Source organism: Petaurus breviceps, unplaced genomic scaffold (assembly GCF_028583685.1).
Source record: "Petaurus breviceps papuanus isolate PSGF00001 unplaced genomic scaffold, PetGlider_PUasm1.0 118, whole genome shotgun sequence".
NCBI lineage: Eukaryota > Metazoa > Chordata > Mammalia > Diprotodontia > Petauridae > Petaurus > Petaurus breviceps.
Window position 1 is genome coordinate 7,977,610 of NW_027185616.1, and position 27,412 is coordinate 8,005,021.

The 27,412-nt window shown below is 41.6% G+C and overlaps 1 protein-coding gene and 1 long non-coding RNA gene across 3 annotated transcripts in view; one reads left to right on the top strand and one right to left on the bottom strand.

The window, feature by feature from the left end:
• Window positions 1–3,765, bottom strand: part of EMP2 (epithelial membrane protein 2) — a 61,299-nt gene extending 57,534 nt beyond the window's left edge. The window contains exon 1 of the mRNA XM_069085808.1: window positions 3,620–3,765. The gene's annotated coding sequence lies outside the window, so the exon portion shown is untranslated. The remainder of the gene's footprint in view (window positions 1–3,619) is intronic.
• A 126-nt stretch (window positions 3,766–3,891) lies between these two features.
• On the top strand, window positions 3,892–10,621 carry LOC138159450 (uncharacterized). Of its 2 annotated transcripts, none has more exons than XR_011167900.1 (2): window positions 3,892–4,849; window positions 9,850–10,621. It is a non-coding gene; the product is annotated as an uncharacterized lncRNA (long non-coding RNA). The 2 variants fall into 2 exon arrangements; XR_011167901.1 differs by having other exon boundaries at window positions 9,980–10,621.
• Window positions 10,622–27,412: the final 16,791 nt, after the last annotated feature.

Below are 27,412 nucleotides of genomic sequence, written 5' to 3' on the forward strand. Positions count from 1 at the left end.
CTGGCTAGGACAAAAACCTGGCCCTGAGGGGTCTCCAAATGAGATAATCTACCAGGAAATAATTGAGAATTCATACTCAGAACCATATACATCTATGTGTATATATGGACCTATGTGAATATATGGATCTAAGTGTGTGTACACGTGCAGGCTTGTTGATTTGATTTTGTCCAGACCCACGATTTCATTGGTCTAGGCCAGGAGTTTGCAGACTTTTTGGTCACAGAACCTCTTGATATTCTTAAATTTTATTGAGGATATCCCAAAGAACTTTGTTCACATGGCTTATATCTATAGATATTTGTCATACTTGAAATTTGAATGCCTTAATATTATTATGAAAATATTTTTGACCTCGTAGGACCCTGAAAGGGTCTTGGGGACTCCCAGGGATCCCTGGACCACACTTCAAGAATTCCTGGCCAACTCTCTGTAAAAAAAAACTCCCTCTACAAGTGCAGGTCAGTAACTAGCCTGCCAATTACTTAGAGAATTGCCTAGATCAGTGAAAGGTTAAATAACTTTCCCAGGGTCATACAGAAAGTACTCATCAGAGGCAGACCTTGAATCTGGTCTTTCTGACTAGACTATAACTCCTATACATCTCTTATGTACATCTGTATGTGTGTGTATATGTGTGTGTGTACTAGAATACAGCTCCTGCATATTTCCTATGTATACCTATACCATTTACATGTATATATACATACACGTGTGTATACACATACACACACATACTCAGGTATATTGAAGTCAGCTCAAACTTACTTGGGATAGCCAATTGTTAAAATTTCATTGTGAGCATTTTATGCTTCAGAATTCCACAAAGGCGACAAATTACAGTTTAATAAGTAATTATTTTGTTGAGTGTGTAGGCTTAGGAAAGTGATAGGAAAATTGTTAATAATGCAACTTTTTAGAAGTGTAGTATGTATACTTTTTACTCCAAAGATCCAACTGTTAAACATTTACCAGCCTTCTCCTATTTTTCCTCTTTGTGGTACATGAGGGAGAAATAAGCAAAATATTTCTTCTAATATAAATGCTACTTGATATTTACTGTTACATATTAGAGGGAAAAACCTGAATTTGTACAATGTGTGGCAGAAGCTTTCTGTAGCCAACAATTATCCACTGTATTGATCTGTTTCCCTCTGAGAAAGGATTAACTAGGGGAAGGTTTAAGAAATAGAGCAAATTACCTGAGGGAGATGGGCAGGTTAAGGGCCACTTCCTCCCTGGGCTGGACCAGTATTTGGCTGAAGCCCTGACCTCTTCACATTTCAATTTCCATTTCTTGACCTTTCCCTTTTCCTTTAGCTTCTCCCTTGCTCCACCCCAGAAAATGTCTCTAGTGACTACAACCCAAAGAATATTACCAGTGTTTTCGAATAAACCCCAGGCTTCTCTCCTGTGACCTGGAGTGTCTTCTTGACCAGGTCTCCTCCTTCCCTGTGGGGTGGGGCTGTCAGAAGGCAGAGAAAGAATAGGCTAGGCCGCATAACGACTTCCTACTCCCTGGCCTTTCTGAGCCTTACGCCAGCCACAGCCCCAACAAAAAGGTGCCTGGCCCCACAGTTCCCCTGGGAGCACTCAGTACCACTCCACATGTCTCGCTGCCAGCCCCCAATCCTGCCCTGACTCTTGTCAACAACTTCAACCCTCCCCAGCCCTCCGAAAAACAAGGCTCTGTCCCTTCCTAAACTCCATTTTGTCTTCTCAGCTAGAAGCCAAATCCCCAAGAGAAAAGGACCAGCCTAACCTCCCTCCCCCCAACCATTCAGATTTCCACATTCTCCACTCCCCCTCCTGACCTCTCCACCATGCCTGAGCTTCTAAAGAGGCTCTCCAAAGCTCAACATCCAGACCAAGTTGGGTGGGAAGACTAGAGAAGCAGTATCCTTTGCTTTCTGTCAGTCGCATTTAAAGACGCCCCACCTAACAGGTCAGGGCCGCAACAGCTTAGTATTTATTCTCCTTGTGGAGCTCAAAGCCAGGACACAGACAGCGCTTTCTGCCTCAACCTCAGCCAGTGCTAGGTAGGATCTCTCTTCCCTACAGTCCTCCACAACTGGATTAGCCAGCCAGTTTACCGGTTTCACTGCTTCGCTCCTGGCAGAAAGGAATTGCCAACGGGCCTGTGCTCAGTTTGGTTACTCTCAAAGCAGGGCCTTCTCGAATGCTTTTCTGTACATAAAGGGATTGCTGGGTCACAGAAAGAAACCCAACCTCTCAATACTGGGAGCTTGGCCACTTTTTTCTTGCTTCCACATTTTTGCACCCACTTTATAGCTTTATGCTCAAGCGCTGTGAACATAAATGTACCCCTGCCCTAGGATGTAAGAACCGGTGGTCAGAGCCCTGATGTCCCTTCTCAGAGCCTCATGGGTGGGAGTTTCGGCCCTCTCTACAGAATGAAATGTAATTAATGTCTAGTGAGTAGCGCCTTGGTGCAACCTACTTAGGACCCTACCAGGAAGGATGAAGTAAGAAGTCGATTTCGGGGGCGGCCAGGTAGCACAGCGAGTAAGAGCACCGGCTCCAGTGTCAGAACGACCTGGAGATCGAATCCCGGGCTCAGACACTTAGCACCCACACCTGGCCGTGTAACCGTAACCTTGAGCAAGTTACTTAACCCCATTTGCTTAGGGGCGGCCAGGTGGCTCAGCGAGTAAGAGCACGGGCTCCAGTGTTGGGACAACCTGGAGATCGAATCCTGGGCTCAGACACTCAGCACCACACCCAGAAATAACTGGCCGTGTAACCTTGAGCAAGTTACTTTACCCCGATTGCTTTAAAAAAAAAAAAAATCGATTTCGGAGGGTGTCCCTTCCCCAAATCCTTATCCATTTTTGTTGTTGTTCTTTATTTTTCTCCCTAGCCCCCTGCCTTCTAGGCTCGAAACCCGGGGAGGCAGGACTGAGCCTAGCCAACCCGCCTCCACTCCTACCCCCCACCCAGACCCAACCGTAAGGCTTCGCCCCGCTGGGAGGCGCTGCCGGGCTGCGATTCTGACCGGGGTGGGCTCGGGCAGGACAGTCAGACCTAAAGGCATCGGAACTCCTGGCGGCCCACCGAGTTACCCCCGCGCTGCGGGCATCCAGCTAGGTGGACGGGGGAGGGCCCGATTCTCCAGCCCGCATATCCACGACGTGTGGGTGACAGACGGAGGAACGGGGCTGGGAGCAGCAGGAGCTGTCCCGGCTCTTCCTTCCCAAACTTTTCCCGCCTGCATCGGAGCTGGAGAATGAGGCGGCCCGGGAAGGAGGGGTTTAGGGGGTAGAAGAAAGGTTTCAGAAAGACGTGTAAGAGGTCCCAGTCGCAGCGCGGGGAACGTGACAGGCCCGGGGCGCGGGGCACTGGCTCCAGGAGGGCATCGAGTAGAGAAGCGGATCCGCAACAAGAGCCGAGTCCTGTCCTGCTACGCCCGGCACTCCCAACTCAATCCTAGGAACCTCCCTCCGCAGGTTTAGGTGGCCCCTCTAACTGCTGGGGTGGGGAACTCCATGCATCCCCTCTCTCCCCGTCACTTCCCTCCCTCCGTGCACCCCCAGCCCCCAGAATCCCCATCCTCAATGCACCTCCCCCCTCGCCACCCTTGTCCTGGGGCACTACTCACTGAGTGGCCGGCGGGGCTGGCAGCGGGATGGGCCAGGACGGGCTGGAACTGGAGGCGAGGCCGCCGGGCTGTTTTGAAGCTCTGGGGTTGGGACTCTCTCTTCTCTCCCTCCCTTCTCCTCCTCCTCCGCCTCCTCCTCCTCCTCGAGTGGTGAGGAACCTCCCCCCCCATCCCACCCAACCCCACCCCTATTCTCCCCTCCTCTCCCCTCCTCCTGTCCCCAATCCCGCCTCCCAGGGCTGTGATGTCGAGAGCGGGGAGACTGGGCGTGTGGGAGAGAGCAGGGAAGGAAACACCCTAAGAAGCAGACGGGGAAGGGGCTGGCAGCGCCCCAGCCCACGACCACCCTCCTCTCTTCTCTTCGGCCCACCTGGAGCTCCCAGAAACTGTCAAAGTTGGGAACGAAATCGGTAGTGGGGGTGGCCAGGCCCGGGGTGCTTTGGGGATGGCCAGCGAGTTTCCCTGAACTTGTTCACAGTTCCTTCTCCATCAGCTCCCTAAGAAGTTTTCTTACCCCATCCCCTCCCTAGCTTCTTTGCAGACCTTGGGGTTCGGGCAGCGGCGGAGCTAGGGGGTGTGGCGGGGGGAGGCAAGAGTCTAAGGCGGGTAGGGAAAGGAAAGGAAAACTTTGCAAAAAGGGAGGGCGTAGTTTTTAACTTCGGGTCACCCAGAGAGCAAGTCCCTGACCATACACCTTCTCCCAAGCCCCAAGCGCGGTCCCCTCCCTCAGTCTTCCTTCTGGTTGTTGATAGGGGTAAAGGACTTGGCAGTGATTGGGATACAAGGAGTAATTCGCACAGCTTCCCCAGGTTCTGCCACTGCCTTGCTGTGTGAGCTTTCTCAATCACTTTTATTTCTTTGGGCCTCAGTTTCCTCCTTTGTAACATTAGAGGGTCGTGGTGTGGGGATCCCCCAGATTTCTCTTCCAACTGTGACAATCTTTGTTTCTACTAATCATTTTTTTAAGCGGGGCTGAAGGGGGAGTCTACTAGTAGTGCCTTTGGGCGCAGACTAAGCTCCGGAAACCAGGAAGGTGGGGAGTGTGGAAATATGTGAGAACGGAGAACGCGAAAGCAGCCCAGCTGCAAGCAAAAGCCAGATGTGCCGCCCATCAGGCGCCAGCGCAGCTGTCTGCCGTGTGCCTGCATTCAACCCCTGGTCTGTATGAAGAAGAGAAGGAAACCTGAGGGAATAGAAAAGCCTACGGAATGGAACTGGGAACTGAAACAGGTTGTACAGACCCAGAAAAGGAATCGCTTTAGTTAGTACAACCTCCCCATTTTACCTATGAGGAAACTGGGGCCCAGAAATATTTAAGTGACTTGTCCAAGCTAGTTAGTGGCAGAGTTGGGATTCAAACTCAGGTATTTTGATCTCTAGTCCAGTGTTTTTCCAGAGATGAGAATGAGGGTCCCACATCCTACATGGTGATGTATCCCAAGGCCTTAGCCTAATGGAAGACCCTGGCGGGTTTATTTGTAGTCTGGAGTCTAGAGGTGTTAAGTGATTTACTCAAGGTTACATGTCTAATAAATGGAAAACATGATACTTCAAACTAGGTCTTCTGACCTCAAGCATATGTGTGTTTGTACATGTGTATATATATATATGTGTGTGTGTGTGTGTGTGTGTGTGTGTATCTACATATGTAGGTATGTTGGCATTATGGATTGTAACCATGTCAACCATTCTAACAAACTATTTCTATTTAGGTCATTAGGCTATATCAGTCACAGGACTGAACCAGTGTGGCAGTTCTTAGATGCTCACTAAATACTCACAGTGGAGCTTCCCATTTCATTTCTCCCCTATCTATCACAGTTTCTGTTGCCCCAGATCTCTTCCCAACCCAGCTATTGAGGCTGCAAGGGGTTGACATGCTGGTATGTGCATTATCAGCCCCATGAGGGGTTCTTAAAAGGCAAACATTTCTCCAAATCATTCAGAAACTGTCTATGACAAAGGATCCAAATGCTGAAAAGAGGCAACATGGCATTGGAAGAGGAGCTAAAAATCCTGGGTTCCTTTCCCAGCTCTGTCATAAGTTCCACCTTTCCGTTTCCTCATTTGTAAGATGCCTTCAAGGTTCCCAAAGTATCTGACTGTAGCAATAAGGGACGTGTCTCTCCTCTTCCTTTTTTCTTCTGAAGAAAAACTAGATCATTCTTTTTAGAAAATTTAATTTTAAAAAAAATCCTTTTTCTCTTCCCCCACTGAAAGAGAAAGAAAAACAAAACCCCTATAAACAAATATGAATAATCCAGCAAAACAAATTCCCATGCTGACCAAGTCTAAAAAATATATGTTTCCATCTGCACCCTGAATCCATTGCCTCTCTTCGGGGTTTGTGTATATGTTTCATGACCAGTCCTCTGGAATCATAGAATCTTTGTACTGATCAGAGTTCTTTAAATCTTTCCAAGTTACAATTGCAGTGTGGTTGTTTAAATTGTAATCCTGGTTCTGCTCACTTCACTCTGTATCAGTTCATATAAGTCTTCTCAGGTTTCACTGACATTATGCCTTTTAGATGATCATTTAAAAGATGGGCAAGATAGAGAAACAAAAGGCTCCCCACCACTGCAGACATATTAAGAAGAGGCAAAATGGTCTAATGGATAAAGAATTGGATTTAAATTCTGCCTCAGACGCTTACCAATTCTATGACTCTGGGAAGTTCAGTTGATTTCCCTGAGCCTCAGTTTCCTCATCTTTACAACTATGCATTTGAACTAGATAACTTCTAAGACTATTTCCAGCTCTAACTCTGTGATCTTATGAAACTGCCCCTCCGCCTTTACTTTGTGGGTCACCCTGACATTGGCAGAGTTTAGGGGCTTAATTAACCTCTCCTGAAAACAAACTGTTCCCAAGCACACATATTAAGAAAACAGGTCTTTTTTGAAAGTTACTGGGTGTCTTAAGCAGGTGAGGGAAACACAGAAAGGCTTGTGTTTAAATAAAGATGCAGGATATGTTAATAGACTTAGTTACTGAGTTAGTTTTGCTGAACTGATTTTCCTCCGCTTTTTTTTATTCTTTGTTTCAAAGACTGAATCATGGTGGGGGGGGGGGAGAGGAGAAGATATATTCAGAAATGAAGGTGATTTAAAAAACAAGTCATCCATAATTTTTTTTTTAAGATTCAAGGAATAAGGTGTCAGTCTGAAATTCTCCCTTCCTCCCACCTCTTCTAGCTACTGCTCAGCATGCTACCACAGCTGTAAAAGTGTAAACTTGGAAAAAACCCAGCCAGTCCTGTTTGGAGGGGCCAAGAAAAATCTGCAAACCCAGATCCCAGTGGCCTATTTGAGATATTTTCCACATTGTTCTCTCCCTGTTCCCCCCACCTACACAAATTTGAGGAGTGAGGATTATTTCCAAAGGAAGAAGCTTGAGTTTGATGTTAGACTGCATGGTGCCTAAAACCTGGACCTCTACAATTTCCCCTTAGGGATCATTTCAGTAGATTATAGGATCAGGGATTTAGAATGGCAAGAGATATTAGAAGTCATCTGATACAACCCCTTCATTTGTATAGGTTAGGAAACTGAGGCCCAAAGAGGTTAAGTAATTAGCCAAACATATAGGTAGTAAGTGAAAAACCTGGGTTTGAAATGCAGGCCCTCTGACTCCAAATCCACACTGTACCAAATATGGACTCTTTCCATTATACTGTATGTAGACTCCAGGGCTTAACTTTTCCTAACTCTTTCTTAGTTCTGGTTGTATGACACAGTCATATTAGGACAGCTATCAAAAGTAATAATAATCATTAATATAAAAATAATATCATTATTAATAGTAATAACCATCTTGCTATATGGAGGTTTAAATCATCATAACTATATTCTGCAAACGTTTATCAATGCTTGACAGAAACCCATTAAAGTTTTCTTCACCCCAACCAACCCTACCTCTCCTGGGCTCTCAGGCCTCCTTTGAAGACATTGTCTGCATGTAAGACCCCCAAATTTAGGGCAAGTAAATAACTGGTTATTTGGGAAAGCCTAAGATAATAATGTCAACAGTAGTGAAGATCACATGCGTAGTGGGAAAACCCACTATGATTTAGGGTCATAAGAATCGGGTTTAAATTCTAGTCCTGCCATTGACCTGGATGATTTTGGGCAAATAACTCTATGAACCTGTTTCCTCAACTATAATATGAGCTAAGGGGGCCATCTCCAGTCATCCCGATCTATATCTCGCCACTGAAATCAGATGGCTCCCGAGGGGAAAGTGAGGCTGGTGACCTTGTACAGCCCTCCCTCACTTAAATCCAATTCACTTGTAAGTCATGGCATTACCTTCCTGATGTCATGGTCCTTTTTGAGAATGAAAGACAAGTGACAAAAGCAATAGCAACAATATAAGCTAATATGACCGCAAAGGCTCCTGCCTGAAACAAAATGGTCTAAATTATGTGACTTACTCTTATGAATAATAATACCTTAAATATTTAATGTGCTGTAAGTTTTTTTCAAAGCACATTCATGCCAGTTGAAATCATGGAGATGAAGGTGTTTGGAAAAGTAATAAGGACAAGGGAGGGCTTCTTTGAGGGGGAGGATGAGTTAGTGGGTACTGATAGAGATGTGAAAATGGAAAGGCAGCAGTAAACATTTTAAAATATGCAGAAGAAAACAAAAGAAAAAAGAAGTCCTGAAGGTACACAAATAAGGCAATGTTACTACCTTGTTAAATTCAATATACAGTAATCCCTTCTACATCATGACTTTCCCCACTGAGGTTTTGATATATTGTGGGTTGGCATAAGAAATTAAATGGGAATTTGGGGGTAGTTTTGCGGAAGCCGCAGACTGCACTCCAAGGCCAGCAGATGACACAGAGTCTATGACCAAATACTTAACCCAAATTTTTACAATAAGGTACTGTAAACACCTCCATAAAAGAAAAGACTTCTTCTCTGGTACGAAGGAAGGGCCAAAAATTTTTACTTGAATTTTCCAGATCTCAGGGCATGCCACTAATCCCTCTGATGTGGAAGGAATAACTGTACACTATTTTAAAGCAAACTGTACATAACAGAAGTTTTTTTTTGTTCTTCTTGGCATATCAAAATGCATTTTTTGTTGGCTAAGTTTATAATGATAAAGGAAAAAAATTAAGTATGAAAGCCCTACATGGATATAAGCTATTGTTATTAAGGAATCCCCATATCCAGCAGTCTGTTCTAAAGACTGCAGATCATGGGATAGTAGAAAGAATATTGGATTTGAAGTTGGGGTGCAAGTCGTGACCACCACTCACAACAGGCTACATGTTCTTGGGCAAGTCATTTAATTGCTCAAAGGCTCAGTTTGCCTATCTGTCAAATAGGGAAATAATCATCTCTATCCTGCATATTACAAGCTGTTGTGAGGCTCAAATAAGAAAATGGATATGAAAGGCTTTTGTGAACCATGAATCACCATATGATCATGATGGGTTGTTATTATTTTATCCAAAGCATCTGGATATCTGAATTTTCTATATTTCATCAGGAGGTTTGGCATTGTGTAAACAATCTCAAAGCTGTGCCAGATGTGGATTTTCCATTAAAGATTAGCAGAAAGGAGTAAAGAGTGTGTCCTATTTCTTCATCGATATAATTTCCCAGAAGTCTGAATATCAAGCCCAGATTTGTTCATGGTGAGGTAGGAGATGCTATAAAGAAAGAAGTTTCCAGATGTAGTCCCACTCTGCCTTCAAACTCCATTTAAGAGAAGACTAGAAATCCTTTCCTCGAGGGAACCTTCCTTGATTAACACTCCTCAACCTCATTCATGTAGCAAGCCTACAACACTTAAAATTACTTATCAAAACATGTTTTTGTTTTTCTTATTAAGGATAGTGGGCTTCATATGACTATCATTTCCATTCTACACTATTTACCCATCATCTCCCCAAGGGTAGATCCTGGGTCACCTGATGAGTGCCCACACACACACACACACACCTTCTGATCCCAGGATACCCTCTCCTTGAGCAAGAATCAGTGAGGAAATGGGAAAGGGAGGAGACACTTCAGTGAATTCCATCCTGCCCATAATATACCCTGCTGTGAAGTTTCAGGAAAAGACCTACAAATACCACATGAGCTATCGTCAGACTTTTCCCCTTTTCAATGGGAAACACATCCAATCATTGTTACACAGACATACACATAGAAAATAGCTACTAGAAGGGCCTTAGGAAGGTTAATCTCTCTCTCCTCTCTTCTGCAGAGGCAACATCTGGAAGATGAAACTCTCCTGATCTTAAAGACCTCCTCCCTCAGATAGACATCCCCCTGCTTAACCATGCTGACACTGTCATTTCTTTTCTTATATCTAATCTAAATCCTCTCTGTTGTAGCTGATACCTGTTTGTTCTTATTGGGTAATCTGGTGGCAGATGAAGGACACTGAGTCATCCTCCCCTATAAGAAACATGCTTTGATGGCTGAGAAAGTGGCAGTATATGAATATAACGGAATATGATTGTGTTATTGGAAATGATGAGCAGGCTGACTTCAGAAAAACCTGGAAAGACTTACATGAACTGATGCTGAGTGAGGGGATCAGAACCAGGAGAACATTGTACACAGTTACAGCCACCTTGCGCAATGACTAACTTTGATAGACTTGGTTCTTCTCAGCAATGCAAAGTTCTAAGACAAATCCAAAAGGCTCATGATGGAAAATGCCATCCCCATCAAGAGAAAGAATTATGGAGTCTCAATTCAGAATGAAGCATACCATTTGCTCTCTCTTTTTTGTTTTGTTTGGTTTCTTCTTTCTCATGGTTCGTTCCATTGATTATAATTCTTCTTTACAACATGACTAGTGTAAAAATACATTTAATACGAATGTATATGTAGAGCCTATGTCAGATTGCATGCTGCCTTGGGGAAGGGAGGGGAAGAAAATTGAAAACTCAAAAGCATGTGGAACTGAATGTTGTAAACTAAAAATAAATAAATAAATACAAGAAGTGGAATCATAAAAAAATGAGAAACATGCTTTGAGAGAGGGCAGAATTTTTTTTGATGGGGGAACCCTCTAGATCCAAAGAACTCTATTCATAGAGCATAGATTCTTCCCCCATACAGAACCTGGGATACATGTACTTTTAAAAAAAGTTTGAGTAACTGCACTTCAATAGAATTAGCTTCTTTTGCAATCCTGTGTATTTTGTTTTATGCATTTAACACACTATTCTAAGAAGCATCCATAGGCTTTACCAGGGGTTCATGATACACAAAAGCGTTAAGAACCCTCTATATGGAAAGTGTTCAAAAATATTGAATGATGAAGGAGCAAGGTATGCTAGGAAAGGCTCTCCTTCTAGCTGCCTTTCCCAAGGTGGAGAATATACACAGGGGAAAGATAGCTGGTTCTGGAGTCAGAAGACCCTGGGTTCAAACCTGCCTATGATTCTTATTACCTGTGTGATTGGGGCAGGTCACTAACCCTCTTATCTGTAAAATGAGCAGAGCTACACTAAATGACCTCTGAAATCTTCTCTAGATCTGTGATTTGTGGTTCAGTTCAAACTTGTAAAAGGGGCCAAGAATTCCTATCCAGATGTTTTAAACATGTATCTAGTTTTCTCTTCCCCCTCAAACAGTGCACAGATGAGGTGAAAATTAATTCCTGCAGATGACCAAGGGAGAAAAACATAGCTGGGCATATGACAAGTTGCTAACCAGTCAAGGCATTGATTAAGCACCTACTACATGCTAGCTAGGTGTCACAGTGGATAGACTGCCAGGCCAGTAAGACCTGAATCCAAATCTGACTTCTTACTAGTTGTGTGAGTCATTGGGCAAGTCATTTAACGCTGTTTGCCTCAGTTGTTTCATCTGTAAAATAAACTGGAAAAGGAAATGGCAAATCACTGCAGTATCTTTGCCAAGAAAACCCCAAATGGGGTCACAAAGAGTCAGACATGATGGAAAAATGACTGAACAAAATGTGCCAGGTCCTTCTCAAGGAACTTAGGATACAGTGACAAAAGTAGCAGTTCCATATTCTCATTGAAAGGGAGGGACAAAGAAGTCAAAAGCAGTGTAGACATCCAGATGTGCAGTGATGCAGGGGCCCATAAAAATGAATGTGATTAACAGTACAAATGCCCAAAGGGACAGCTGATCTACTAGAAGGCAAGTATATGGGGAAAGAGCTATCCATAAAATTCAGACATTCACTTCAGTGATATCCTGATCCCTGTGGCTTGGACCCTGTACAAGAGAGGCCTCAGTCATTGGAAGGCCATGTCAGAATTTGTCTGGGATAGGCTTCTGTATTCTGGAAAGAGTCTGGGTGGAAAAATCCTAAATGAGTCTTCCAGATGGGGAGCCAAGGTGGGGCAGGCTTGGGAGTCAAGCTTGGAAGTTTCTTTCCTTCTGCAGAGATGCCTCTCTGTGTTAGCCCTGCTAAGGTTCAGTTGAGGGTCATGGGCAAGGCCTCTGACCTCAGATACTCTGTGGCCTGGGGCAGGAAATGCCTTGAGAAGGGAAGGGAAAGAAGGAGCCATGTCTGTGAGAGGTTGTCTGTCTAGATAGGATCTGTGCTCTGAGGTGATTGGGCTGCTATTGTGGTATCTGTTTTTTTTGTGGAAAGGGAGGAAATCAGTAACTATAGCTAGGAAGCAGGGGAGATCTGATGAAAAGTTATATCCTAGATAAATCCACCCACCAATTGATCATCTGATAGATAAAGCATTTATTAAGTTCTTACCATGTACTTAGTCCTATACTAAATTTGGGGGATGAGTACAACCAAGACATCCCTGCCCTTAAGGAGTTTCTATAGGAGTTATCCCTAAAACATAGCAAGGGTTAAGGCTCTAGAAAATTTGTGTAGGATGGCTAGGTGGTGCAGTGAATAGAGCACTGGCCCTGGAGTCAGGAAGACCTGAGTTCAAATCTGGTCTCAGACACTCAACACTTACTAGCTGTGAGACCTTGGGCAAGTCGCTTAACCCCAATTACCCTGCCTTCCCCCCTCCAAAAAGAAAAAAAAAAGCTGCATAAAACTTTTTGTCTCTCCTTTTGTACCAGAGAAGTCTGAATTATGTTGTGATATTAATAGATTAAATGTCAATATTATACAATATTATACATATATTTTATGCATTTCTGAGTTTCCAAACTTTTTCTGGGGCATCTGCTGGTCTTTGCATATCACCTTCAGCTTCTGGAAAACTCCCCCAAATTTCTATTTAATTTCTCGTGCTGACCTGTGCTATATCAAAAACGTTAATAGGGAAGGTGATGCGGAAGGGCTAACTACATTCTAACAGGGAAAGGGCCGTGCGTAGAGTTGTTAACAACATCCCTCCCAAACCTGAAGTTTCTGATTCTGGTCTTGCTTTTCCTTTCGTATTTCATTTTTCTCCTGTGTTCTCTTTCTCTGTTCTTTTCGCTTTCCTTCCTCTTCCTTTTTTCTCATTGCTGTTTAGCTTCTTGTCTTCCTTTCCTTCTGCCATCCCAGCAGCCAAAAGAGAAGAGCAGCAGCTTTTGAGTGTGGGGATTGTATTAAGGACACACAAAACCTTCCTCAGTCTCCTTTTCCAGATTTCTTGGGCTCTTCCTACCCACAAGGACACCAGAACCTACTGTAAGAAAATTCAGAATAGCATGATGGCTCTCATGGCAGGCCCTTGGGGGAAAAGTGAGGTTTCCTTGCTTTTCTGATGTCCCTCTGGGGGTCTCCTCTCCTCATACTCTCTGAATAACAGCCCAGGGTCCCTGTATGACACCTTGACTCAGGTCTCCTCTCCTCATACTCTCTGAATAACAGCCCAAGGTCCCTGTATGACACCTTGGCTCAGGTCTCCTCTCCTCTTACTCTCTGAATAACAGCCCAGGGTCCCTGTATGATGCCTTGACTCAGGTCTCCTCTCCTCATACTCTCTGAATAACAGCCCAGGGTCCCTGTATGACACCTTGACTCAGGTCTCCTTTCAATTAGGCCTCTTTGCTACTACTCAACCATAACCACCATCACCACTGCCCTCCACCAAGAATCCTCCGCCATCTCCCATGAAAACCTTACTGCGCTTCATCTCATCTTCCCTTCAGTTTATATATTACACAGTTCATTACCTCAGGGACAGATTCCTTGGAACTTCCAAGATAAAAATTAGGTGTTCATTTGTAGTACACTGGGCTTGGAGTGGGAAAGAACTGAGTTCAAACCTCACCTCAGGTACCTCCTAGGTGTCCGACCCTGAACAGGTCACAACACTCAATTGCAAAATGATGATAATAATAACAGCCACCTTGAAGGAAGGAGAAAAAAGGATAAGGAAGAAAAGAGAAAAGAACAAGGAAGAAGGGAATATAGAAAGAAAAAAGAAATAAGGAAGGAAAAGAAAAACTAGGTTGTTGTGAGGACCTAGTGAGATAAATGTGTAAGAGGCACTTAGAACAGTGGGTACTGTATAAATCATTATTACTTTCCCTTCCCCTCTTCGCAAAAAAATAATTGGATCAATATTCTGCCATGGGAAAAGCCTCATGAGTCTTTTTATCAATCAGTCAACAGCATTTATTAAATACCTATTATAGTGGGACACTGAACTGTCATACTGGTATACACGAAGAATTGGAAAAACCAATAAATGCCTGCTTCATAAGCCATTATTTTGTGTATGCATTGAATGATATATGTACTTAATATACATATATAATGTTAAGAATGATATTAAAATATAATTATGTTGTTTTAATTTTTTAAGCCACCTATTACGTGCCAATCATTGTGCTAGTGCTATGCCTGCTTGCCAACAAACACGTAATAACAATGGTGGGTGACAGGTATAGACCTGTGATTTAAAACAAAGGTTTTAGTGACCTTCTGATGAAGAGATTCCCTCTACTGATATAGATCAGCAACTGTTTTGACATTTCTGGTCTTAGAGAATTGCCCTGGGGACACGGAGACATTAAGCAACTTGCCTGGGATCACAAAGCCGATAAGTGTCAATGGCTAGATTTGAACTCTGGTTCTCCTGGTTCTAGGGCCAGGTTGATTCTTCAGCAATTGTGGTGAGCTAATTTTCAATTATATTACTTACTGATAATTCATATTTGTATAACATCTTAAATTTTACAAAGTGTGTTTTGACAATAATCCTGATAAGTAGGTAATACAAATATTACTAAACCTTCTTTGCAGATGAGAAGACAGAGACTCACATTCACAGGGAATTTTAAAGACAGTACCACAAATGTTTTCATCTACCTAAGGGGGCTGATTCTGGAGAATTGGATCAGATAGGTAAAGAGGGGAAATAAAAGAGAGATATTTGGAGTCACCCTCCAAATTACACAGTCCTCTTTAGGTCTAGTCCTATTCCTGAGAAGGAAACTGCATTTGTGTGTTCTCAATTAAATTAAATTCACTTTAAAGGAGAAATAACTCTATTTAAAAAAATATGTAAGGAATATATCCAGAATTAAAAGAGAAAAACTTGGTGTTTAGAAAAGAACTATGGGGGCAGCTAGGTAGCACAGAGAGTAAGAGCACCGGCTCCAGTGTCGAGATGACCTGGGGATCGAATCCGGGCTCAGACACTTAGCACCCACCCAGAAACACCTGGCCGTGTAACCTTGAGCAAGTTACTTAATCCCAATTGCTTAGGGGCGGCCAGGTGGCTCAGCGAGTAAGAGCACCTGCTCCAGTGTTGGGATGACCTGCGGATCGAATCCAGGCTCTGATACTTAGCACTACACCCAGAAATAACTGGCCATGTAACCTTGAGCAAGTTACTTAACCCCAATTGCTTAAAAAATAAATAAATAAATTATTAAAAATTAAAAAAAAAAAAAAGAAAAGATCTATGTCCAGGGGCAGGTAGGTAGTGCAGTGGAGAGAGCACCAGTCCTGAAGTCAAGAGGATCTGAGTTCAAATTCAACCTCAAACACTTATTAGATATGTTACTCTGGGCAAATCACTTAACCCCAGTTACCTCCAAAAGGAAAGAAAAGAACTATGAGCCTTGGAGTGAGAAGATCTATATTCTAATTCTGACTCTACCAGTATGGTGGTATGGTGACTTTGAGAAGGTCATTTTGCTTTTGTGGAATTTACTTTCCTTATCTATAAAACAAAGTGGTTAGCTTAGATTGACACTAAGATCCTTCTTTCCTTACTCCTTCCTTTTCCTTTTGTTGTACATCAATCCATCAAATTGATATGCAATTGTTAATTTCATTTTGTGTTCTAGTTACTGTGACAAGCTCTAATGAATTGAGACAGCCCCTGTTCTCAAGAAACTTATATTCTAATGGAGAAGGGGAGGGGAGGAGAAAACATATATATGTATAGGTATCTGCAGGACATACATGAAATAGACACAATCAGAAAAAGGGGATGACATTATAGAGCAGGAAGCTTCAGAAGAAGCATCTTCTATCTTGCTGACTTGTGGTATAGTCCCAGCCTGAAGTCATTGAGGAGGTTAGAGACTCCAGACTACATAGGAAGAGGGCTGCCTGAGGTCATGCTGGTTTTCTTGGACTGTGACTTTTCTTAGAAAGGACAGACCCTTCAGCCTTTGGGAGCAGCCCCAATTCTGCCCCCTAGGGAAATGTTCACAAAACCAATTTTTCCATTTATTCTCTATGTCCATGTCAATCCCTGATCATGTGAAAGTAACTTGCTATTTATATATAGAATGATTTTACATATATATTATATATTTATATAGACCCACCCACATGTTTGTGTCTAATGATAGCCATCTCTAAGGTTGAGGGGGGAAGGGAAGAAAAAAAAGAAATTTACATAAATGTATTATATATTTAAATGGAATGGTAAGTTGTACATAATAGTTTTGTGATTTCAGGTGCAATCATTTTTTATTATACTATGTTATGGAAATGTCTGTTTTATCCCATAAATTAAAAATAAAATAAATTTTTAAAAGAAGGAAAGGAAGTATATTCCATTAAAAAAGAGAAGAGATTGCTTCCTTCTGAGGTGAGGAAAGGAAAGAATTTGAGGAAGGATTCATTTTGAGGTGGGGAAGGGAGAGGGGACTTTTAACAGGGAGCAGGGCATACATCAAAAACAACATAGGGCTCAGGGATTCAAATCATTTGTGTTAGGGGCATAGGCTATAGAGACAATAGATCGTATAGTTCAATCCCTCATAAAAAATATTGACATCTTCTGGTTTTGCATTAATTTATATTCAGTTTATATTTCACTTCCAAGTGTATTTCTCCCATCTACCCTCCCCAGAGAGACATCTCCTATAACAAAAAATTAACAACAGAGTAAAAAGTAAAGCAATTTGCCAAAACTGTACCACACATCAACAGAGCTTAACAGTATATGCTGGGGTGGGTAAGCTGTGGCTTTGAGGTCACACAAAGTCCTAGAGGTCCTCAAGTGTGGACTTTGACTAAATCCCAACTTCACAAACCAAATCTTAATGAAAGGATTTGTTGGGGCAGCTAGTTGGCGTAGTGAATAGAGCACCAGCCCTGGAGTCAGGAGGACCTGAGTTCATATCCAGCCTCAGACACTTATCATTAAAAAAACAAACCCTAGCTGTATGACCTTGGGCAAGTCACTTAACCCCAACTGCCCTACCTTCCCCCCTCCAAAAAGAAAAGAAAAAAAAAAGGATTTTTTCTGCAAAACTTGACCTCAGTCAAAAGGCTACATAGAAGGCTGCATATGGCCTGGAGGCCGCAGGTTCTCCACCCCTGGTATAAGCAATGGTTTGAACACATAGTTCTTCATCTCTGCAAATGAGGGAATGAGTTACATTTTCTCATCCCTTATTTAGAGCTCAGTGTGATCATTATTAATTCACAATGTTCGGATATATTTTTCTTCTTTATATTGTTATAGACATCGTGTATATAATTTTCCTAGTTCTGTTTATTTCATTTTATGTCAGTTCATATGAGTTTTCCCCAAGTTTCTCTATATCCTTCATGCTCATCTTTTTTTATTGTGTAATAATATTTCATTAACTCAGAGTCCACAGTTTGTTTAGCCATTCCTTAGTATATGGGCATCCCCTTTGTTTCCAGTTTTTTACTATGGAAAAAATACTATTATACATGTTAGTGTCTTATAGGACCTTTTTTTCTTCTTTTGACCTTGGGGATAAATAGAGAGAGAGCAGCAGGATCTCTGCACCAACCCCCTCATTTCAGAATTGAAACTCAGTTTTATGTTGGGGGCATAGGGTACAGAAAGTTTCAGTATTACACAGACAGTAAAGGACAAAGCAAGGATTCCAATCCAGGTTCCCTGATCCTCAAAAGTTGGATTTGTACCTGTGTCTTCTGGCTCTAAATCAAGGTCTCTCTCTGATCTTACAGGAAGGGAGCTGAGGGAAGAGGGAGGTAGGGATGATTTCTGCTGTCTGTGGAGCTCTTAGGTTTGTGGTGAATTGTAGTTTCCTCACAGTGGTGCTTGAATCTATGATCTTCAGGATTGCAGAGGTCACTTTATCTGTATTGAAAAGCTACAGCTCAGTTGCTAAGAGATAATTACTAGGACCTAAATCAGAGTGTCTCTGACTCTCTGGAATGGTTCTTAGCCCCTGAGAACAGATCAAAAGAGACAAAAGACTCTAGAGAAAAGGTTTTGAATTCCAGGGATGCTTGGGGAAAATTTATATGAAATGATGCAAAATGAAGTAAACATTAATTAAGAAAGAGTCATTACTTCTCCAGGACCCAGGTAATGACAATTCAATCTGAATGAGCAGTAGAAGTAGATTAGTGTCAGGAAGGCAGGGTACTGAAGTTCACATCAAGCAGTTCTCATCAGTAAAGAAACTGTTCAAGCACCATCTCTGACGTAGACTATTTGTGTGGCATTGGATTACTCATTTAACTGCTTGATGCACCAGGAAACTCTCTGAGACTGTAATCTCCAGAGCAGCTTCCATTCTGCATTGGAAAAGGGAGTCTCTTCAATGGGAATTCTCTGATATCAATGAAATCACAGGGAAGGTGCCCAGGGGAAGACCATAGATAGCATGATGTAGTGGAAAATGTACCGTCTTTTGGAAACGGAAGACCGAGGTTCAAATCCCAACTACTATTTGCATATGTATGAACTTGAACAAATCACTTTACCTTCTTTGTATCCACAGCACTTAGCATTGTTCCTGGCAGATAGTAATAATTTAATAAATGCTTGTTAATTGACTGATCGATTGAAAGGAGTTGGATGAGAAAATCTCTAAGGTTTTCTCCAATCTCAGATCCTATGATCCTAGTTAATGAATGGATAGAGCTGTCTAATTAGCACAAAACCTGTTATGTGCCTAGCCCTGTACCACGTTTTCTAGGGGTTGTGGGAAAAAAATTTTAAGATATAGCTCCTGTATCCAATTTAGTTGGTGGGAGAAAGCATAAAAATATGGAACATTAGTTAACATTTGAGTGCTAATATGAAGGCAACAGAAGCTTAGACATGGGAGTGTTTGATGTGGTCTGGAGTGGTCAGAGAAGGTTTCCTAGAGAAAGGTAGTGGTTGAGACGGATTTTGAAGTAGAGATAGGATTTCAATAGATGGAAAAAAGGATTTTAATGATAGAAAATAGTCTAGAAGGCCCTTAAGACCTTGATATCAAGGAATGATGTGGTGAATGTAGTCTAATAGGAAGATCAGTTTGTCACTACTGTGTGGATTGATGGAGAGTCTATAGATGATGAGACCAGCTAAGAAATTACAGTGAGATTTAATATATAATGATGAAGACGATGATGATTATGATATATTACAAGCATTTAACTCTTTAAAGTTTGCAAAATATTTTACATATATTATCTCTGAATCTGAATTGGGGTTCTCGCAGTGGAAGTAAAGAGGAAGGGCTCAGTGAGAGACATTTCAAATTCAGTAAGTCAGCAAGCATTTATTAAACATCTTCTATGTGTCAGGTTATTGTGTGGAGCACTAGGGAATACCAAGAAAGTCAAACCGATACCTGCTCTCAGGAGGCTTACAGTCTAATGGGGGAGACAACATGTAAAGAATTATGTACAAAGAAGATATATACAGGATAATTTGGAGCATTATGAAGGAAGAAATACCAAGATTTTATCGACAGCCTAAATGTAGGGAAAGAAGGAGGAAATTCTAAACAAATATATTCTGGTAGACAGTAGTCTCTGTGGTATATAAGAAAGACTCACAACTTTCCCCATCATGGTTTTGATATATCCTGGGTCAGCACAAGAAATTAAATGGGAATTTGGGGCAGGGGGTTTGGTGGAAGCTGCAGATGACACAAAAAAGTTTAGAAACTCAGAAATACTTAAAATATACGTATAGCATTGTACATCAACACATTTTATCTTTTAGTACTGTAAACACCCCATAAAAGAAAAAGAAAAAATTCAAACTTCTCTAATATGAAGGAAAGGCCAAATTTTTTTGTGTGGATTTCCCAGATGGCAGGGGATGTCCCCAAACCCCTTGATGCGAAAGGTATAACTGTATAAGATTGGGAGTTAGGACATCTGACCTCAAATAAAGGCTCTGCTGTTTACTGACTGAGTGACCTTGCACACGTCATTTAACCTTCCTGAGCCTCAGTTTCCCAAAATGGGGATCATAATTTCAGTACTTATCTTGAAGTATTATTTTGATGATCAAATAAGATAATGTATATAAAGCACTTTGTAAACCTCAAGGGACTGTATTATGTAAGCTAGTAGTAGTTGTAGTTCTCTCTTAAACCACATTAGCATGGCATGTTAGGAGTCAGGCAGGAGGCCAAATGGGCATTTATGCCTCAGCATGAGAGAGGCTTTTTAGATCTCCTCTAATGTGCATCTGGAACTTGTCTGGCCTCATCACTGCCTTTAAGGATCATAGTAAGTGAGGTAAGGCAATTTAAGAGCAGAGATGGACTGGCATCCATAAATCTAACCAGGATATAGATTTTGAACTGGAAGATACTTCAAAGACCATCTAGTACAATATCCCCATTTTACAGATGTGAAAACTGAGGTCTAAAGAGATTAAATAAATGGCTTCCAGGGGGTTATGCAGAGAGGAAGTGAGGGAGGCAGGGTTCAAAACTGGGGCCTGCAATTCTATATTTATTAGGAAATAATTAGGAGGCTGGCAAGGCAAGGCTTAGTTTCTCTAAGAAGGGAGTGCCCTGTTTGCCTTTTCTAAGAAACAAGAAAAGAGACAGCAGTCCAGAGCCCTGAGTAAACAGTAATTGTTATTTGGCACATTAAGAATCTGAAGTTCAACCACAGAGTCCTTGGCTCAGAAGTCGCCAAGCCAACTTCTTGAACTGGTGTTTATCCTACCGGTAGCATTTCAGTACACTAATAATCAGCGTCCTTTGGATTTAAATGACTCTTTCCTTGCTTCTGTTAAGCATTTTCTCATCTACTCTGCTTCTCATGCTTTTGAAGTAGGCTAGTGCTGGTCTAAAGGATGGTGGGGTAGGCAGCCCCTACTCGAGAGATTTTAAAGGATAGAGAAGTCACATCCTTCACCTTAAAGACAGTCAAACAACCCCCCTCCTGGCCCTATCAGAATAGGAAGCCATCTGTTACAAATCAAATGATATATGGAAAAGACAGAAGCCGTGACATCTCAGAATTTTAGCTTATCAGATTAGTTTCAGAAGCCTTCAAGTTCCTTGCAGGAGTGGGACATATGACAGATAACTTTTGACTAGGGACAAAGATAAGAAAATTCTGGGAATTTGAGCAGTTAGAGGTCTGTAGGAAGTCTGGGTCATGGTCCTCTTCCAGAACAAAGGACAAACAACAATCTGTGAGTAGCAGGGGTTGCCCCAACGAAGTAACTCCCTTCCTTCCTTCCTTCCTTCCTTCCTTCCTTCCTTCCTTCCTTCCTTCCTTCCTTCCTTCCTTCCTTCCTTCCTTCCTTCCTTCTTTCCTTCCTACTTTCCTTCCTTTCTTCCCTTTTCCTTCCTTTCTTCCCTTTTCCTTCCTTCTTTCCTTCCTTTCTTCCTTTTTTCCTTCCTTCATTCCTCCTCTCCCTCCCTCTGTCCATGAAGGGAATCATACCCTTACCTGTGGGTGCTTTTCCAAATGAATATAAATTTTGATTGCTGAAACCTCAAAAGATATCTTGGGGTTTATTGCCTAGATTTCTTTCTTGAGGACCAAACCTTAAACCCAAATCATTCTGGCTCTCATAGAGTGGCCAACAATAGGTCCCAGCCCAAGCCTCCCTAGGTCATTGTTTGGGCTCTGATGACTCAGAGTGTAAATAACAGTTGTTTCTGTTTTGACCTGAAACCCTGTGGATCTTTCCCTCCTGGGTTGATTTTTTTTGACTAGGTAAAAGAGGCCATTCTTTGCCTCTTTTCTTGCCTAGCCTTAATCACGGAGTGTAGCCTCATTCAAATTAAGACCCTGGAAAGACTTTAGCTTAAAAAGACCACGGTCCTTCACTGCATCAGTCCTCATGATCTATATCTTGCCACCGGACCCAGATGGCTCCAGAGGAGAGAGTGAGGCTGGTGACCCTGCACTGCCTCTCTCACTTAAATCATGACATCACCTTCCTGAAGTCTGGTCCTCTTCCAGGAAGGACAAACTACAAACCGCAAACTGGAGGGGGAGGGGAGCTTGAGAAGAGTGCCTGGAGGGAAGGTAGAGACTGAGAATGTGGCAGACGGGGTAATCTGTGGCTGTAAGCTCCACCTGCTTAGGGTGTTTAGAAACTGATGCCGAACTAGAAAGTGAGCTTTGTATCCTCAGCATTTAGCACTATGCCTGGCATGTGTTCAATAGTTTCAGATGTGTCTGACCTTTCATGACCCTTTTTGGGGTTTTCTTGGTAAAGATATTGGAATGGTCTGCCATTTCCTTGTCCAGGTCTTTTTACAGATGAAGAAACTGAGGCAAATAAGGTGAAATGACTTGCCCAGGGTAACACAGCTAGTGAGTCACTTTGTCACTTCCTGCCTATGTGACCTTGGGCATGTCACCTAACCTCTGAGATTCACTTTCCTCATCTGTAAAAGAAATGGCTGGGCTAGATGGTCTCATCTCCCCTGCTAGCCCCTCCTGTTTGATTATGTAAATATCAGGAGAGGAGACAGTATAGGTAAATGGTCAGAGCCTGTAGTCTGAAGCCAGATTTGAAACTCAGGTCTTCCCGATGCTAGTCCCGGGCACTCTAAACACTGTGCCACGTAGCTGCCCCGGGGCACATGCTTGATAAATGTTTCTTTTGTTAAGTAGGAAGGGGGCTAAGTTTTTTTTGGGGGAAAGATAATGAGTTTAATTTTGGATGTGTTGAGTTTAAGATGTCTATGGAATATTCAGTTCAAAATATCCAATAGGCAGTTGGAGATTTGAGACTAGAGGTCAAGAGAAAAAGATTGACTAGTATGACTTCTTGAAAAAACTGAAGCTTCAAGGCTAATCAAAGATGAGATCTCTAGAGGCTCTGACCATTTAACTGTACTGTCTCATCTCCTGATATTTACATAATCAAAAAGGTAGGGCTAGCAGGGGAGATGAGACCATCTAGACCAGCCATTTCATTTTACAGATGAGGAAACTGAATCTCAGAGTTTAGGTGACATGCCCAAGGTCACATAGGCAGGAAATGAGAAAGCTGGGGTTTGATCCTAGACCCTGTAACTACAAATCTGTCACTCTTTCCAGGGTACCATTCTACTCTAGGCAGAACTTGTTTCCCAAGACTTTGTCTGGGTTCAAGAGTATTTGCAGAAGATGCTAAAGGTTTTTTCCTGCATCTATTGATATAATAATACTGGTTTTGTTACTTTTATTATTAATATAATAAATTATGTTAGTAATTTTCCATGTGTTAAACTCCTCCGTATTCTTGGTTGGTCATAATATATAACCTTCATAATACATTGTGGTAATCTTTTAGTTAGTATTTTGTTTAGGAATTTTGCATTCATATTCATTAATTAAATTGGTCTATAATTTCCTTTCTGTTTTTACTCTTCCTGGTTTGGGTGACAATATCATATTGTTTCATAAAAGGAGTTTAGTAGTACCCCTTCTTTGCCTATAATTTCAAGTAATTTATTTAACATTTGATTAGCTGGTCCTTAAATATTTGATAGAATTCACTTGTAAATCCATCTGATCCTGTTGCTTTTTTCTTAGAAAGCTTATTTATGGCCTGTTGAATTTATTTTTCTAAAATTAGTCTATTTAGATATTTTATTTTTATATCTGCTAATCTAGGCAGTTTATATTTTTGTAAATATTCTTTCACTTCACTTAAATTGTTAAACTTATTGGCATATAATTGGGCAAAATAACTCCTTTAATTGCTTTGATTTCATCTTTATTAGTGGTATATTCACTCTTTTCATTTTTTAATACTAGAGATATCGTTTTCTTTTCTCTCTTTATAAAATCATATTAACCAATGGCTTATCTGTTCTGCTGATGTTTTTATGCAAGTGAAGTTTGAGCTATGGGATTACCACATGATTTTCTGTAGCTGGGAAACGGGCCTACAATGGATGGCCTATTTGGAAAAAGAGACAGCAGCCTGAATCTGGCATGCTCCTGAGGATTTGGGGGACAGTGTTGGGGAAGATCATTTATGACTAAGAAATGTAATCTGGGTAGGACAGGAGAGCTAAACAGCTTACTTTCTGATAATTCATTCTGAAATATCTCAACTCAAACTGATAGTAACCACCATTCCAACCAACTGCCTCCTAATGGCATTGCAGGGACCCATTAGGGCTTTTAGAGTAATCACATGATTATGGTTCAACTCATTTTTACCTAATGCACTACTCCAATGATCTCCCCAGCCAGGAGAGGAGTAGCCAGGAGGGCAAGGCTGGAATCAGAACTTGGAACTGAATTTTGGGTAGCTGGTAAAATGGAAACAATCCAAACACTTCAGAAAACCGGAGGCTTAGACCCTTCAGATAAACAGCTTGAGGAGCCATATCTCTCAGCTATCTTTCCACCCTCTTCTACAGCCCTCTAGACAGAAATGCTGTAGAGAGTACCCTGCAAATTAACAAAGATGACAAAAGACAGAAATTCTTTTTTTTTTTTTTTAAGCAATCGGGGTTAAGTAACTTGCTCAAGGTTACACTGCCAGTTATTTCTGGGTGTGGTGCTGAGTATCTGAGCCCGGATTTGATCCAGGTAATCCCGACACTGGAGCAGGTGCTCTTACTCGCTGAGCCACCTGGCCACCCCTAAGCAATTGGGGTTAAGTAACTTGCTCAAGGTTACACAGCCAGGTGTTTCTGGGTGGGTGCTAAGTGTCTGAGCCCGGGATTCGATCTCCAGGTCTTTTCGACACTGGAGCCGGTGCTCTTACTTGCTGTGCTACCTGGCCGCCCCCCAAAAGACAGAAATTCTTGATGTTAAAAGGTCTATGGGAAGAGAAGCACACTAACATACTGTTTCTGGAGTTATGAATTGATTTCAATAGTTGTGAAAACAGTTTGGAATTATGTGAGAAGAGCGACTAAGGTCATTAAGTTTTTATATCACTTTAGCCAGGGATCCCTCTATTTGGCATATACCCCTAGCAGTTCAAAAACAGAAAAGTCTAATATAGACAAAACTATTCATAGCAGCACATTTTGAGGTAGAAAAGAACTAGAAATAAAGTAGGATCCCAAAAATGGCTGACCAAATAGTGGCATATTGATGTCATTATACACTATTGTGCAATAAGAAATGACTATGAGAAATTCAGAAAAACATGGGAAGAGTTATATGAACTGATAAAATGATTCCTGGAAAAAAAAGAGAAAACTGTCTACAAATGGTACCTCACTTTCTTCCTTCTCATTCCCTTAAATTCCTACAATGGAGCATCCAACCTCATTGTTCTCCAAAGTTACCAATGATCTGTTGCTGGTGGTCCTTTCATTTTCAAAGAAGTCCAATGATATTGCAGGTGATGTCTTGATTGCCAAACTGAGTGTCCTTTTCTCAATCTTCATTCTTTTTGACATCTCTTCTAATACTGTCAGTCACCCTCTCTTGTCCTTGATATTTTCTGCTGCCTAGGTTTTTATGACTCTTTCCTGGTTCTCCTCCTACCTGTCTGACTGTTCCTTGTTCTCCTTTGCTGGATATAGGTCTCTCTTTGCTAACTGTGGCCATCCTGCAGGATTCTATCTTGGGTCCTCTTCTCTTCTTATTTTATTCTATATCACTTGGTGATCTCATCAGTTCCCATGAATTCAATTATCATCTCTTTAATGGTGATTCTCAGATCCACTTATTCAACTCCAACCTCTCTCCTGACGTCCATTCTCAAGTCTCCAATTGCCTATTAGACATCTCAAATTGAATATCCCATAGACATCTTGAGCTCATTATCTTTCCCAAAAGCCCCTTCCACTCTTCCTAATTTTACCATTATTGTCAAGAGTACGTCCATAATCTCAGTCACTCAAGATCACAACTTAAGTATTATACTTGACTCTTCATTCTCTCTTACCCTCCCCCCCCATCCAATCTTTAGTTAAGGACTGTTGACTCTACTTTTGCAATATTCCTCATATTTATATACCCGCTTCTCCCCTCTGACAGTGATGCCATCATGGTACAGTCTCATGTCACCTCACACCTGGACTATTGCAACAGCATTGCGATTGATCTCCTGGTCTATCCTACATTCAGCTAACAAAAAATTCTTTCTAAATCAAGAGCCTAATTATATCATCCTTTTATTCGATGAACTTCAGTAGCTTCATATTACCTCCATCTTCAAATCTAAAATTTTCTGTGTTGCTTTTAAAACCCTTCATAGTTGTGAACTGATCCAACAATTCTGGAGACTAATCTGGAAATAGACCCAAAGGGCTATAAATTTTTGCATATTCTTTGATTCAACGACACCTCTACTAAGTCTGTATCCCAAAGAGATTTTTTTAAAGGGGGGAAAAGAACCTATTTGTGCAAAAATATTTATAGCAAGCTCTTTTTGTGGTGGCAAAGAATTGAAAATTGAGGATATTCTCATCAATTAGAGAATGACTGAATAAATTGTAGTACATAATTGTAATGGAATAATATTGTGCTATAAGAAATGACAAGCAGGATGATTTCAGAAAAACCTGGAAAGATTTACTTCAACTGATACAAAGTGAAGTGAGAAGAGCCAGGAAAACAACGTACACAGTAACAGTAATATTGCACAATGATCAACTGTGAATGACTTAGCTATTCTGATTGATACAATGATCCCAAACAAGAACTCATGATTAAAAATATTATCTGCATTCAGAGAAAGAATTAATAGAGTCTGAATGCAAATCAAAGCATACTATGTTTCACTTTATTTTTTATGGGTTCTTTTTTGTCTGTTTTCTTTTATAACATGATTAATGTAGAAATGTTTTATGTGATCACACATGTATAATTTATACCAAATTGCTTACTATCTCAGGGAGGGGGGAAGGAAAGAAGGGAGGGAGTGAATTTGGAAAACTTAAAAATTTTTTAAATAAAAATGGGAAAAAGACCTTCATAACCTAGCCCTTTTCTACCTTTTCTAATCTCCCGAGACTTTCTTCTCCCTCATGTAGTCTGTGATCCACTGACCTCCCTGCTATTCCTCCCACAAAACACTGCATCTCCCAATATTGTGCATTTTCACAGGCTATCCTCCATACCTGGAATGCTTTCCCTCCTCACTCTGCCTTTTGCCTTCCCTGGCTCCCCTTTTAGGGGCTCAGCTAAAATCCTACTTTCTACAAGTAGCTTTTCCTGGTCCCCTTAATGCTAATGTCTATCCTCTAAGATAACCGTCCATCCATCCTTTGTATGTGTTATCTGCATACAG